Source organism: Balaenoptera ricei, chromosome 7 (genome assembly GCF_028023285.1).
Source record: "Balaenoptera ricei isolate mBalRic1 chromosome 7, mBalRic1.hap2, whole genome shotgun sequence".
Lineage (NCBI taxonomy): Eukaryota > Metazoa > Chordata > Mammalia > Artiodactyla > Balaenopteridae > Balaenoptera > Balaenoptera ricei.
In genome coordinates this window covers 32,793,596-32,809,115 of record NC_082645.1, presented here as the reverse complement: position 1 = coordinate 32,809,115, position 15,520 = coordinate 32,793,596, and the positions used below count along the sequence as shown (strand labels likewise).

The window sequence follows — 15,520 nt, the reverse complement described above, 5'->3', positions numbered from 1 at the left end:
GTGTTTATAAATGGTTCCATGCTTTCAGGAGGGTGATTTCTAGTATCTATCGAAATGTTTAATGTGTGTTTCCTTTGATAAAGCAAATTATTTTCTGGAACTCTGCCCAGTACAGTTTAGTGGTTAAGGACTTCGGTTTCAGAAAACTCTGGATTCAGTTTCCTACTGTACCATTATTATATGTGTGCCCTTTAAGAAATTCCTCACTTTCAGAGGCCTCACATTACTCATTTGAAAACAAGATAAAAAGAGCAAAATTGCCTCACAGGTTGTTCTGTAGATTAAATGAAATCGTGCACATAAAGCAATTAACACATTTTAGGAGTTAATGTTAAATATTATTATTATTAGTTATACTATATGTCTCAAGTGTGAAGGGATAGCTTTATGAGAATGTTTATTGTGTTATCAAAATAATAATTTCTATTAATAGTACTTAATGTAGTCTTAGAATCACTGCAATTATCTTTGTAAAACTGTGGAGAATAAATTGCTCCTCAAAAGACAGGAGATGGGTAAATGTTGCTCTGAGTAAAGTAACATATATAATAGGTGCAGATTCAGAAAATATATAACCGTCAATGGGCAAGCCTTAAAATGATTAAGTAGAGATCAACATACTTTTATAAAGAAAAAGTCAACTCCTCTCTCTACATGAGGGAAGTGCCGGGTTGTCATTTTAAAACATCTTTGTTTTTATTTCAGGAAAACATAAGACATTTCCCCTATCTGTGAAATATGACTGGGCAATAGGGTGCTAGGAGACTTGGATGTATTACTAACAATAGAGAGGACGGGATTTAAACACAGGATGGTTCATATATTAACCTGAATAAGATGTGTCTAGTGGACTGACTGATGGTTCTGCTAACGGATGTATCCTGTTTAACGTTTTTATCAGAGTTAGGAGCGTTATTAGAGGTGCAATTCCTAAATTTGCAGATCTCAGAGAATTGCATAGGTTGACTTATGTAGATGATGGAATCAAGATTGAAGTGATCTAAGGAACATAAGGCACTATGTTAGAATCAGCAAGATACTACTTAACAAAGAGAAATGTAAAAGTTCAAAATGTCAATTGCACAATTACAGATGTTTATATGACAAGCTATGATGTACGAAAAACATGGTCCCAAATAATGAGGCAAATGTTACATCCGCTTACATTGTTTTATCAGCTTGCCATTTTTTCAGTGTTCAGATTATTGTATTCCATTTTGGGAACCACATTTTAAGAGAAACCTCGACATATTGAAATATGTTACAGATTTAAGAGTTGAAGGAACTAGGAATGTTTTCCCTGGTGAAAAGGAAATGGAGGGGAGATGTGATAGGTCTATTCAAACATCTGAAGGGTTTTCTTGCAGAATAAGGCACAGAATTGAGATACCTAGTTTAGAGCACAGCTGAAAGCTGAGGGAAGGTGAAATTCATTTTAGAACAGATCTTTCTCACAATTAGATATGTTCAACATTGCAGTGAGCTTTTTTAGTAGTAAAACCCTCATAGCTGGAAGTACTTAAGTAGACAGTAGGAAAACTACCTTCAGGGTTGTGGAAGAGGCTTTGTTTATAAGAGAAAGTTGGATTAAAATATTTCTGATTTCTTTTATGAAAGAAGCCTGGTAAAGTGAAGAGAATACTAATCTTGAAGGCAGAAGACTTCCAGGTCAAACTTACTCTACCATCACCCATGTTTGAAGGAAATTTAACTTACAGGAATGTGCATGATTGTTTTTAGGGTAGCAAAAAGTCAGTTCACGATACCCAAAATGAGACTTTTACGATAACTCTGCAAAACCAGGTTTGCAGTAGAGTGGCATATTAGGACTCTTCTCAACTCAGGTGAGAAAGGGAATTTGAGACAGGAATCCTTCTTGATATACACAACTTCTTCCATTGTTGTATCTCCAGCTATATTATTTATAAATCCTATTCACCCCCATCAGCTATGCCTTATTTTGTAGTTCTTTAACAATATCGTAGAAGCAAAGGGCTGAAAAAGTCTTTGTGGTTCAGCCTACTTTCATTTCAGTCGTCATGTGTCCTATTTTTATGCATGTTCCCCTAGTTAATACACTTGCTAAGCTTTCTCAAGAGAGTACTTTGCTGGCCTCTGAGATTCAGAAAAAATAGAATTGATATACTTAACTCTAGATGGTTTTACAAACCAAATTACCTGAATCTAGGTACAGAAAACTTTTCATGAGACCCAGGCATTATTATTTCAGTCCTTCAAGCACAATGGATGTTCTTCCATTTGATTCTGTAAACTCTGTTTCGGGAACGAGCTCGGTGGACTAAAAATAACATCATGGAACTGGTGACATTTCAACCCTAGCACCTCCATGCATCTCATGATGACCCTCCCTTCCCTTCCCTTTGTGTGTCCGCAAACCCTTGGTACCTTTAAGCTCTCTCACTGTCAGAAATCTTCCTGAGTGGTTACTGTGATGAGGAGTGGAATTTTTTTTCCAGCCGAAGCTGGTCTCTTTTCCTTCCTCAAAGAAACCTTATTTACTGTTACCTAGATTTACATAGTAGAAGCTGCCTCAGACACTGAAATACACGGAGTCTTGAAAATTGAGAGTTGATGACAATCTTAATATTTTCTGAAAGCCCTCTGTCACCTTCCAGACGAGATTAGGTTCTAGTTCATTATATGTTGTCACCCTCTGCTTTTATTTTTTTTAGCATTTAATCACAACTAGATTTCATTAGCTGTTTATCAGTATAATTTTTAATATCTGCCCCTCTGCAAAGAATGAGTGTTACAGTGTCTGCCTGGATCTGTCTGGTTCAGTGCTACAGTTCCAAGATGCATCCCAGTGCCTGGGACACAAGAGATATACGAGATTCTCAATGATTATTTACTGAATAAATAGAATTTTGTTTATGAAAAAAGGATTTGTTGGGTGGGATAAGAAAGGACTTGAACATTTAATGATAACATTCACTTAAGTACATGTATGTATATACTATATATAATATTACCTATTATATATATTGCCTATTTTATGCCAGGTAATATACTAGATTCTAGGAATACAAAATTAAGTCTTTGTTTTCACCAACTCAGAATGATGGCTTAAGGTCAGGTTTGTATCAGAAAGAATCCTAGAAGAACACACTGTGTCGATGTGAATTAGTTTTTTTTTTTTTTTTTTTTTTTTTTAAATAGGAAGGGCGAGACCTGGCTGGTTCTACAACTACTCTTCTTTTTTTTTTTTTTTAATTTATTTATTTTATTTATTTATTTTTGGCTGTGTTGGGTCTTCGTTTCTGTGCAAGGGCTTTCTCTAGTTGCGGCAAGCGGGGGCCACTCTTCATCGCGGTGCGTGGGCCTCTCACTATCACGGCCTCTCTTGTTGTGGAGCACAGGCTCTAGACGCGCAGACTCAGTAATTGTGGCTCACGGGCCCAGTTGTTCCGCGGCATGTGGGATCTTCCCAGACCCAGGGCTCGAGCCCGTGTCCCCTGCATTGGCAGGCAGATTCTCAACCACTGTGCCACTAGGGAAGCCCCGTGAATTAGTTGTTAATTATATTACACCAGAAGTGCCTTATTGTCCTTTCTCCTTCCACCCACGTTCAGTTTCCCCCTCCTCTGCATATTTAACCACTGACGGGTATGAGTAATCCCTAGCCGTCTTGCCTTGAATAGGGCTCACTCGAGGCTTAACATATTTCCGAGTTCCTCAGTGCAATCAGGCTGACATCACCCTCTGCAGGGCTTTGCCTAAGAACCATTCTTGCTGGGTCTGCTTCCCTTCCCCACTCAGCCTCTTTCACTTCCTTACCAGTCTCCCAAGAGAGGTCTTCCTCAAATACTTGCACATACATCCTCATCTCATGACCAGCTTCTGGTGAACCTGAAAACATTTTTCCTCCCATTTACAGTAGTGTGATTATCTTATACTCGGTTCTTCTCAGTAGCAATTATCAAGAAAATCATTACCTCTCAAGGATTATTTTAATTCAAGAACTAGATGTTTCTTCAAAATTCTTACCTCACTAATTGATATATAGTCCTATTAAATCTCAAGTATTTCTATATGGCACTAGTCTGCACAAAATTAGTAGAAAAGAGTCTATCAGAATTCATCTTCTCAGATGAAGAGGTCTCAAACATTACTGGGAATAAAGGCTAAACTAACCATAGCACATGATAATGTTACACGTTAGCTTTAGTCTAATTGAAATACCTTTTAAGAGTCCAATATGGAATACATCTGGGCAGTGATAATGTTGAGAAATATGAGACTGCAGTGTTCTAGATAGTCCCAGTCATAGTTTAAAGCAGAGTCTGACATGTGAATCTATGAAAGCAAGAGATGACCCACTGGGACTCAGTTGAGAAACTTCACACCTAATTTCAGTTGAGAACTAAGTGCCAAAGGTTCCAAGGCAAGAGATTCCTTTTTTTTTTTTTTTTCTTTTTTCTTTTTTTATTGGGGTATAGTTACGTTACAATGTAGTGTTACTTTCTGCTGTGCAACAAAGTGAATCAGCTTTATGTATACATATATCCCCTGCCTCTTGGACCTCCCTCCCAATGCCCCCCCATCCCACCCATCTAGGTCATTAGAGAGAACCGAGCTGAGCTCCCTGTGCTATACAGCAGGTTCCCTCTAGCTATCTTTCACACATGATAGTGCATGTTTGTCAATCCTAATCTCCCAATTCATCCCACCCCCCTTCCCCCCCACATATGTCCACATGTCCGTTCTCTATGTCTGCATCTCTATTCCTGCCCTGCAAATAGGTCCATCTGTACCATTTTTCTAGATTCCACATGCATGTGTTAATATACGATATTTGTTTTTCTCTTTCTGACTTACTTCACTCTGTATGACAGACTCTAGGTCACTTTTTGTTTCAGTGCACAAACAAGCTGTACTTTTTTTAAACATCTTTATTGTAGTATAATTGCTTTACAGTGGTGTGTTAGTTTCTGATAACAAAGTGAATCAGCTATACATATACATATGTCTGCATATCTCCTCCCTCTTGGATTTCCCTCCCACCCTCCCTATCCCATCCCTTTAGGGGATCACAAAGCACCGAGCTGATCTCCCTGTGCTATGCTGCTGCTTCCCACTGGCTATCTATTTTAGGTATGGTAGTATATATAAGTCCATGCCACTCTCTCACTTCGTCCCAGCTTACTCTTCCCCCTCCCCTTGTCCTCAAGTCCATTCTCTATGTCTTCATCTTTATTCCCATCCTGCCCCTAGGTTCTTCATAACCATTTTTTTTTTTTTTAGATTCCAAATATATGTATTAGCATACGGTATTTATTTTTCACTTTCTGACTTCACTCTGTTTGACAGACTCTAGGTCCATCCACCTCACTACAAATAACTCAATTTCGTTTCTTTTGATGGCTGAGTAATATTCCATTTTGTATATGTGCCACATCTTCTTTATCCATTCATCTGTTGATGGACACTTAGGTTGCTTCCATATCCTAGCTATTGTAAATAGTGCTGCACTGAACATTGTGGTATATGACTCTTTTTGAATTATGGTTTCCTCATGGTATATGACCTGTAGTGGGATTGCTGGGTCATAGGGTAGTTCTATTTTTAGTTTTTTAAGGAACCTCCATACTGTTCTCCATAGTGGCTGTATCAATTTACATTCCCACCAACAGTGCAAGAGGGTTCCCTTTTCTCCACACCCTCTCCAGCATTTACTGTTTGTAGATTTTTTGATGATGGCCATTCTGACTGGTGTGAAGTGATACCTCATTGTAGTTTTGATTTGCATTTCTCTAATGATTAATGATGTTGAACATTCTTTCATGTGTCTGTAGCCCATCTGTATATCTTCTTTGGAGAAATGTCTATTTAGGTCTTCTGCCCATTTTTGGATTGGGTTGTTTGCTTTTTTGATATTGAGCTGCAGGAACTGCTTATAAATTTTGGAGATTAATCCTTGGTCAGTTGCTTCATTTGCAAATATTTTTTCCCATTCTGAGGGTTGTCTTTTCGTCTTGTTTATGGTTTCCTTTGCTGTGCAAAAGCTTTGAAGTTTCATTAGCTTCCATTTGTTTATTTTTGTTTTTATTTCCATTTCTCTAAGAGGTGGGTCAAAAAGGATCTTGCTGTGATTTATGTCATAGAGTGTTCTGCCTGTGTTTTCCTCTAAGAGTTTTATAGTGTCTGGCCTTACATTTAGGTCTTTTTTTTTTTTAATTAATTTTTATTGGAATATAACTGCTTTACAATGTGTGTTAGCTTCTACTGCACAGCAAAATGAGTCAGCCATACATATACATATATCCCCTCCCTTTTGGATTTCCCTCCAATTTAGATCACCACAGTGCATTAAGTAGAGCTCCCTGTGCTATACAGTATGTTCCCATCAGTTGTCTTGTTTTATACATAGTATCAATAGTGTATATGTGTCAATCCCAGTCTCTCAATTCCTCCCATCCCACCCCTTTCCCCCTTGATAGCCATACATTTGTTCTCTACATCTGTGTCTCTACTTCTGCTTTGCAAATAAGGTCATCTATACCATTTTTCTAGATTCCACATATATGTGTTAATATACAATATTTGTTTTTCTCTTTCTGACTTACTTCACTCTTTATGACGCTCTCTAGGTCCATCTACATCTCTACAAATGACCCAATTTTGTTCCTTTTTATGGCTAACATTCCACTGTATATATGTGCCACATATTCTTTATCCATTCCTCTGTTGATGGACATTTAGGTTGCTTCCATGTCCTGGCTATTGTAAATAGTGCTGTGAACATTGGGGTGCATGTGTCTTTTGAATTACGGTTTTCTCAGGGTATATGCCCAGAAGTGGGATTGCTGGGTCATATGGTAGTTCTATTTTTAGTTTTTTAAGGAACCTCCATACTGTTCTCTGTAGTGGCTGTATCAATTTACATTCCCACCAACAGTGTATGAGGGTTCCCTTTTCTCCACACCTTCTCCAGGGAGATCAGCTCAGTGCTTTGTGACCACCTAGAGGGGTGGGATAGGGAGGGTGGGAGGGAGGGAGATGCAAGAGGGAAGAGATGTGGGAACATATGTATATGTATAACTGATTCATTTTGTTATAAAGCAGAAACTAACACACCATTGTACAGCAATTATACTCCAATAAAGATGTTAAAAAAAAAAGATTAAATTTATAAGCTTTTGCATGGCAAAGGAAACTATAAACAAGATGAAGAAACAGCCCTCAGAATGAGAAAATATTCCCAAACGAAGCAACTGACAAAGGATTAATCTCCAAATACACAAGCAGCTCATGCAGCTCAATATCAAAAAACCAAACAACCCAATCCAAAAATGGGTGGAAGACCTAAATAGACATTTCTCCAAAGAAGACATAGAGATGGGCAACAAACACATGAAAAGATGCTGAACATCACTAATTATTAGAGAAACGCAAATCAAAACTGCAATGAGGTATCACCTCACACTGGTCAGAATGGTCATGATCAAAAATTCTGCAAACAATAAATGCTGGAGAAGGTGTGGAGAAAAGGGAACCCTCATACATTTAGGTCTTTAATCCATTTTGAGTTTATTTTTGTGTATGGTGTCAGGGAGTGTTCTAATTTCATTCTTTTACATGTAGCTGTCCAGTTTTCCCATCACCACTTATTGAAGAGGCTGTCTTTTCTCCACTGTATATTCTTGCCTCCTTTATCAAAAATAAGGTGACCATATGTGTGTGGGTTTAACTCTGGGCTTTCTATCCTGTTCCATAGATCTGTATTTCTGTCTTTGTGCTAGTACCATAGTGTCTTGATTACTGTAGCTTTGTAGTATAGTCAGAAGTCTGGGAGCCTGATTCCTCCAGCTCTGAATTTCTTTCTCAAGATTGCTTTGGCTATTCGGGGTCTTTTGTGTTTCCATACAAATTGTGAAATTTTTTGTTATAGTTCTGTGAAAAATGCCATTGGTAGTTTGATAGGGATTGCATTGAATCTCTAGATTGCTTTGGGTAGTATAATCATTTTCACAATGTTGATTCTTCCAATCCAAGAACATGGTATATCTCTCCATCTGTTTATATCATCTTTAAATTCTTTCACCAGTGTCTTATAGTTTTCTGCATACAGGTCTTTTGTCTCCTTAGGTAGGTTTATTCCTAGGTATTTTATTCTTTTTGTTCCAGTGGTAAATGGGAGTGTTTCCTTAATTTCTCTTTGAGATTTTTCATCATTAGTGTATAGGAATGCAAGAGATTTCTGTGCATTAATTTTGTATCCTGCTACTTTACCAAATTCATTGATTAGCTCTAGTAGTTTTCTGGTAGAGTCTTTAGGTTTCTCTGTGTATAGTATCATGTCATCTGCAAACAGTGACAGCTTTACTTCTTCTCTTCCAATTTGGATTCATTTCTTTTTTGTCCCTGATTGCTGTGGCTAAAACTTCCTAAACTACATTGAATAATAGTGGTGAGAGTAGGCAACCTTGTCTTGTTCCTGATCTTAGTGGAAATGGTTTCAGTTTCTCACCATTGAGGACAATGTTGGCTGTGGGTTTGTCATATATGGCCTTTATTATGTTGAGGTAAGTTCCCTCTATGCCTACTTTCTGGAGGGTTTTTATCATAAATGGGTGTTGAATTTTGTAAAAGCTTTTTCTGCATCTATTGAGATGATCATATGGTTTTTATCCATCAATATGTTAATACAGTGTATCACATTGATTTGTGTATATTGAAGAATCCTTGCATCCCTGGAATAAACCGCACTTGATCATGGTGTATGATCCTCTTAATGTGCTGTTGGATTCTGTTTGCTGTTATTTTGTTGAGGATTTTTGCATCTGTGTTCATCAGTGATATTGGCCTGTAGTTTTCGTTCTTTGTGACATATTTGTCTGGTTTTGATATCAGGGTGATGGTGGCCTCTTAGAATGAGTTGGGGAGTGTTCCTCCGTCTGGTATATTTTGGAAGAGTTTGAGAAGGCTAGGTGTTAGCTCTTCTCTAAATGTTTGATAGAATTCAGCTGTGAAGCCATCTGGTCCTGGGCTTTTTTTTGTTGGAAGATTTTAAATCACAGTCTCAATTTCAGTGCTTGTGATTGGTCTGTTTATATTTTCTATTTCTTCCTGGTTCAGTCTCAGAAGGTTGTGCTTTTCTAAGACTTTGTCCATTTCTTCAAGGTTGTCCATTTTACTGGCATATAGTTGCTTATAGTAATCTCTTATGATCCTTTGTATTTCTGCAGTGTCAGTTGTTACTTCTTCTTTTTCATTTCTAATTCTATTGATTTGAGTTTTCTCCCTTTTGTTCTTGATGAGTCTGGCTAATGGTTTATCAATTTTGTTTACCTTCTCAAAGAACCAGCTTTTAGTTTTATTGATCTTTGCTGTTGTTTCCTTCATTTCTTTTTCAGTTATTTCTGATCTGAGCTTTATGATTTCTTTCCTTCTGCTAACTTTGGGCTATTTTTGTTCTTCTTTCTGTAATTGCTTTAGGTTTAAGGTTAGGTTGTTTGAGATGTTTCTTGTTTTTTTTTTTAATTTTATTTTACAACAGTTTCTTATTAGTTATTATAAACAAGTTATTATCTTGCTTCTTGAGGTAGGATTGTATTGCTTTAAACGTCCCTGTTAGAACTGCTTTTGCTGCATCCCCTACGTTTTGGGTCTTTGTGTTTTCATTGTCATTTGTTCCTTAGGTATTTTTTGATTTCCTCTTTGTTTTCATCAGTGTTCTCTTGGTTATTAAGTAATGTATTGTGTAGCCTCCATGTGTTTGTATTTTTTACAGATCTTTTCCTGTAATTGATATCTAGTCTCATAGTGTTGTGGTCGGAAAAGATACTTGATATGATTTCAATTTTCTTAAATTTACCAAGGCTTGATTTGTGACCCAAGATATGATCTATCCTGGAGAATGTTCCATGAGCACTTGAGAAGAAAGTGTATTCTATTGTTTTTGGATGGAATGTACTACAATTATCAATTAAGTCCATCTTGTTTAATGTATCATTTAAAGCTTGTGTTTCCTTATTTATTTTCATTTTGGATGATGTGTCCATTGGTGAAAGTGGCGTGTTAAAGCCCCCTACTATGATTGTGTTACTGTCGATTTCCCCTTTTATGGCTGTTAGTATTTGCCTTATATATTGAGGTGCTCCTATGTTGGGTGCATAAATATTTACAATAGTTATATCTTCTTCTTGGATTGATCCCTTGATCATTATGTAGTGTCCTTCTCTGTCTCTTGTAATAGTCTTTATTTTTAAGTCTATTTTGTCTGATATGAGAACTGCTACTCCAGCTTTCTTTTGATTTCCATTTACATGGAATATCTTTTCCCATCCCCCCACTTTCAGTCTGTATGTGTCCCTAGGTCTGAAGTGGGTCTCTTGTGGACAGCATATATACAGGTCTTGTTTTTGTATCCATTCAGCCAGTCTATGTCTTTCGGTGGGAGCATTTAATTCATTTACATTTAAGGTAGTTATTGATATGTATGTTCCTACCACCATTTTCTTAATTGTTTTGGGTTTGTTATTGTAGGTCTTTTCCTTCTCTTGTGTTTTCTTCCTAGAGAAGTTCCTTTAGCATTTTTTGTAAAGCTGTTTTGGTGGTGCTGAATTCTCTTAACTTTTGCTCGTCAAGGTTTTAATTTCTCTGTCAAATCTGAATGAGATCCTTGCTGGGTAGAGTAATCTTGGTTGTAGGTTTTTCGTTTTCATCACTTTAAATATGTCCTGCCACTCCCTTCTGGCTTGCAGAGTTTCTGCTGAAAGATCAGCTGTTAACCTTATGGGGATTCCCTTGTAGATTATTTGTTGCTTTTCCCTTGCTGCTTTTAATATTTTTTCTTTGTATTCAGTTTTTGATAGTTTGATTAATATGTGGCTTGGAGTGTTTCTCCTTGGGTTTACCCTGTATGGGACTCTCTGCACTTCCTTAACTTGATTAACTATTTCCTTTCCCACATTAAGGAAGTTTTCAACTATAATCTCTTCAAATGTTTTCTCAGACCCTTGCTTTTTCTCTTCTTCTTCTGGGATCCCTATAATTCGAATGTTGGTGAGCTTACTGTTGTCCCAGAGTTCTCTGAGACTGTCCTCAATTCTTTTCATTCTTTTTCTTTATTCTGCTCTGCAGTAGTTATTTCCACTATTTTATCTTCCAGGTCACTTATCCGTTTTTCAGCCTCAGTTATTCTGCTATTGATTCCTTCTAGAGAATTCTAAATTTCATTTATTGTGTTGTTCATCATTGTTTGTTTGGGCTTTAGTTCTTCTAGGTCCTTGTTAAACCTTTCTTGTATTTTCTCCATTCTAATTCCAAGATTTTGGATCATCTTTACTATCATTACTCTGAATTATTTTTCATGTAGACTGCCTATTTCCTCTTCATTTGTTTGGCCTGGTGGGTTTTTACCTTGCTCCTTCATCTGCTGTGTGTTTCTCTGTCTTCTCATTTTGCTTCATTTACTGTGTTTGGGGTCTCCTTTTTGCAGGTTGCAGGTTCGTAGTTCCCATTGTTTTTGGTGTCTGCCCCCAGTGGCTAAGGTTGGTTTAGTGGGTTTTGTAGGCTTCCTGGTGGAGGGGACTGGTGCCTGTGTTCTTGTTGATGAGGCTAGATCTTGTCTTTCTGGTGGGCAGGTCTGTGTCCCCTGGTGTGTTTTGGGGTGTCTGTGAACTTACTATGATTTTAGGCAGCCTCTCTGCTAATGGGTGGGGTTGTATTCTTGTCTTGGTAGTTGTTTGGCATGGGGTGTCCAGCACTGTAGCTTGCTGGTCGTTGAGTGGAGCTGGGCCTTAGCATTGAGATGCAGATCTCTGGGAGATCTTTCGCTGTTTGATATTATGTGGAGCCAGGAGGTCTCTGGTGGACCAATATCCTGAACTCATCTCTCCCACCTCAGAGGCACTGGCGTGCCACCCAGCTGGAGCACCAAGACCCTGTCAGGCACACAGCTAAGAAGCAAAGGGAGAAAAAAGAAAAGAAAGAAAAGAATTAAGTTATTAAAATAAAAAACAATAATTATTAAAAATATAAAAATTCTAAAGTAATTAAAAACAGAAGAAAATAAAAAAAGAAAGAAAGAAGAGAGGAATCAAACCAAAAAACAAATCCACCAATAATAACAAGCGCTAAAAGCTATACTTAAAAAAAACCCAAAAAAACGGGCAGACAGAATTGTAGGACAAATGGTAAAAACAAAACTATACAGACAAAATCACACACTGAAGCATACACATACACGCTTGCAAAAAGAGAAAAAGGAAAAAAATATACATATCATTGCTCCCAAAGTCCACCTCCTCAATTTGGGATGATTCGTTGTCTATTCAGGTATTCCACAGATGCAGGTTACATCAAGTTGATTGTGGAGATTTAATCCACTGCTCCTGAGTCTGCTGGGAGAAATTTGCCTTTCTCTTCTTTGTTTGCATAGCTCCCGGGGTTCAGCTTTGGATTTGGCCCCGCCTCTGCGTGTAGGTCGCCTGAGGACGTCTGTTCTTCGCTCAGACAGGACGGGGTTAAAGGAGCAGCTGCTTCGGGGGCTCTGGCTCACTCAGGCCATGGGGGGAAGGGAGGGGTATGGAGGCGGGGCGAGCCTGCGGCGGCAGAGGCCGGTGTGATGTTGCAGCAGCCTGAGGCGCGCCGTGCGTTCTCCCGGGGAAGTTGTCCCCGGATCACGGGACCCTGGCAGTGGCGGGCTGCACCGGCTCCCGGGAGGGGCGGTGTGGAGAGTGACCTGTGCTCGCACACAGGCTTCTTGGTGGCGGCAGCAGCAGCCTTAGCGTCTCATGCCCGTCTCTGGGGTCCGCGCTGATGGCCGCGGCTCGCGCCCGTCTCTGGAGCTCGTTTAGGCAGCGCTCTGAATCCCCTCTCCTCGTGCACCAGGAAACAAAGAGGTAAGAAAAAGTCTCTTGCCTCTTCGGCAGCTGCAGACTTTTCCCGGACTCCCTCCCGGCTAGCTGTGGTGCGCTAACCCCTTCAGGCTGTGTTCACGCCGCCAACCTGAGTCCTCTCCCTGCGATACGACCGAAGCCCGAGCCTCAGCTCCCAGCCCCGCCTGCCCCGGCGGGGGAGCAGACAAGCCTCTCGGGCTGGTGAGTGCTGCTTGGCGCCGAGCCTCTGTGCGGGAGTCTCTCCGCTTTGCCCTCTGCACCCCTGTTGCTGCGCTCTCCTCCGTGGCTCCGAAGCTTCCCCCCTCTGCCACCCACAGTCTCCACCCGCAAAGGGCCTTCCTAGTGTGTGGAAACCTTTCCTCCTTCACAGCTCCCTCCCAGAGGTGCAGGTCCCATCCCTATTCTTTTGTCTCTGTTTTTTTCTTTTTTCTTTTGCCCTACCCAGGTACGTGGGGAGTTTCTTGCCTTTTGGGAGGTCTGAGGTCTTCCACCAGCGTTCAGTAGGTGTTATGTAGGAGTTGTTCCACACGTAGATGTATTTCTGATGTATCTGTGGGGAGGGAGGGGATCTCCACGTCTTACTCTTCCGCCATCTTGAAGGTCTCCCACAAGCTGTACTTTTATTTAGAAGAAAATATTTATTGTTTCAATGTGTCTGCAAAAGGCTTTGCTTTTTACCAGAGGAGTCCTGTTCTTCATCCAAAATGTAAAAGGCATACTAGTTTATCACACTGTTAGAAGAGATATTTAAATATTTAAAGGGCTACTTCTCATCCATCATCTCTGGACCCTCCCCAACCACCTCATTTTCCCCCCTCCCCCAGCCTAGGTCAAGTGAAAATTATCTGAAGCCTTTGGTGTAAAGTTTTAGAAAATTCTTCCTGTAATCCAACTACCTAATTTTCTGCATTATAGAGAATTTGCATACATTTAGAAAAAAAATCAAGTGTTCTCTTTTCTCATATGTACAGTAATTAATATGTGAAGTTCAAAAATCATTTGCTCATTTATTTATTGATTCAATAACAAATATCCTGTGAGCACGTACTAGGTTCCTTGGACTGTGCTAGGTGGTGGGCTAAAGTGATGAATTAGACACTGTATCTGCTGTCAGGGAGCTCAAGTTTTAATGAAGAGGTTGACATGTCTAAAGGCAATATCAAGACTAAAGCAGGAAAAATTAAAATGCATGCAGACCACAGATTTTTTAGTTTATCCATTGAAAGCAGATACACTGTGGGTCTTTTTTGTTAACTTTGCTTATTAATGTTACTTAAAAGAATCGCAATGAAAACATTGCACTGTTTATAGCCCTGAATAAAAGTATTGGGAATATATTATGGAAGTAGCACTCTTAAAACAATTTCCCCTCTTTCATCTGGAAATTAGATCTCAGTTCTTAATGTGAAGTCTAGCCTGATTATCACTGTGGAAATGGGTGATTATAGTAAAATGCAGTTGTTCTCACAGTGGCAGGAATAGAGTGATTTGAAGACCAAAAGATGGCAAAGCAATTTCTCTGCCTCGGGGCTGGCTTCCCAGGGAAGGGGCTTGATCTGGGACTTGTGTTCAAGCCCTCTGCATCTGGGGACTTGATGCAGGATGTGCATGTAAAATCGTCATAAGTTAGAAGATGGGGCAAGGATATTCCAACAGCAGTGGAGTGCACAAAGAGAAGGGGGAATGAAAGGGTGTCTGTATTCAGCAATGATGAAACATGGAAGGCTGGTGGAGGTTAGGAATGTAGCTAAGTGACCCATTCTGTAAGTGGCATGAACCTTTTAGTCTGATTTATTGGATATGTGTGCCATTCTTCATAGTCATTTCAACCACATTCTGTGCTAGGTGGTTAATATATATATTATATATATGTATATATAATATATATTATATATATATTGTGTGTGTGTGTGTGTGTATATATATATATATCATCTCTAATACCATAAACACGTCAAGGTATGTTTTGTTTTCACCTTAATTTACAAAAGGCAATGAAAGCTCAGAGAGGTTAGCTCTCTCATCCATCCATCCGTTCATTCAACGAATATTTGCTGTATGCCTCCCATGTGCAGGTACTACATGCTGGTGTGAAAAGAGTGAAAAGACAAGTATATTTCCTATCCTCACGGAGCTTAGACTCTAGAGCAAAAAACCTTGATATTAAATAATTCACTAAAATGTGAAGTGTGTAATGAAGAACTAGAGATGTCTACAGGTAGAAAAAGAAGGATCCAGAAGGAAGCAAAACTGAGGTTGAACACATGTTTATCAGGCCTAAAGCCTGCTCTTTTTGTAATTCTTTGGCGCCTCAATTCCCACAAGCATGTTTTTCCAAATGGGGAGGCCTCTCCTTTGGAGGCCCAGGAGCATCTTTAGCTGGTTCAGAAAAATGCATATTTTTCTAATAAGTATATATTCAGTTTACCTTTTATTTTTGTCAAGTGATATTGTTTACCATTTATGGAAATGATATAATGTTTCTTTAAAGATACATATATTTAAGCAAACATAGTGATTGGATTTTTAAAAACATACCAAATAACAATACAAGAATATGCATGGAGATAACCGAAATCATAATTGAAATTAAAAAATTTTCCTAGTTGTGCTAGTTCTGCAGATGCTCTGATTTGTTCTTCTGATTATTGCTT

The 15,520-nt window shown here is 38.9% G+C and overlaps 1 protein-coding gene across 1 annotated transcript in view; it reads left to right on the top strand.

Moving 5' to 3' along the window:
- Positions 1 to 15,520, top strand: part of LRP1B (LDL receptor related protein 1B) — a 1,532,882-nt gene that overhangs the window by 149,828 nt on the left and 1,367,534 nt on the right. The gene's annotated exons all lie outside the window — the stretch shown is intronic.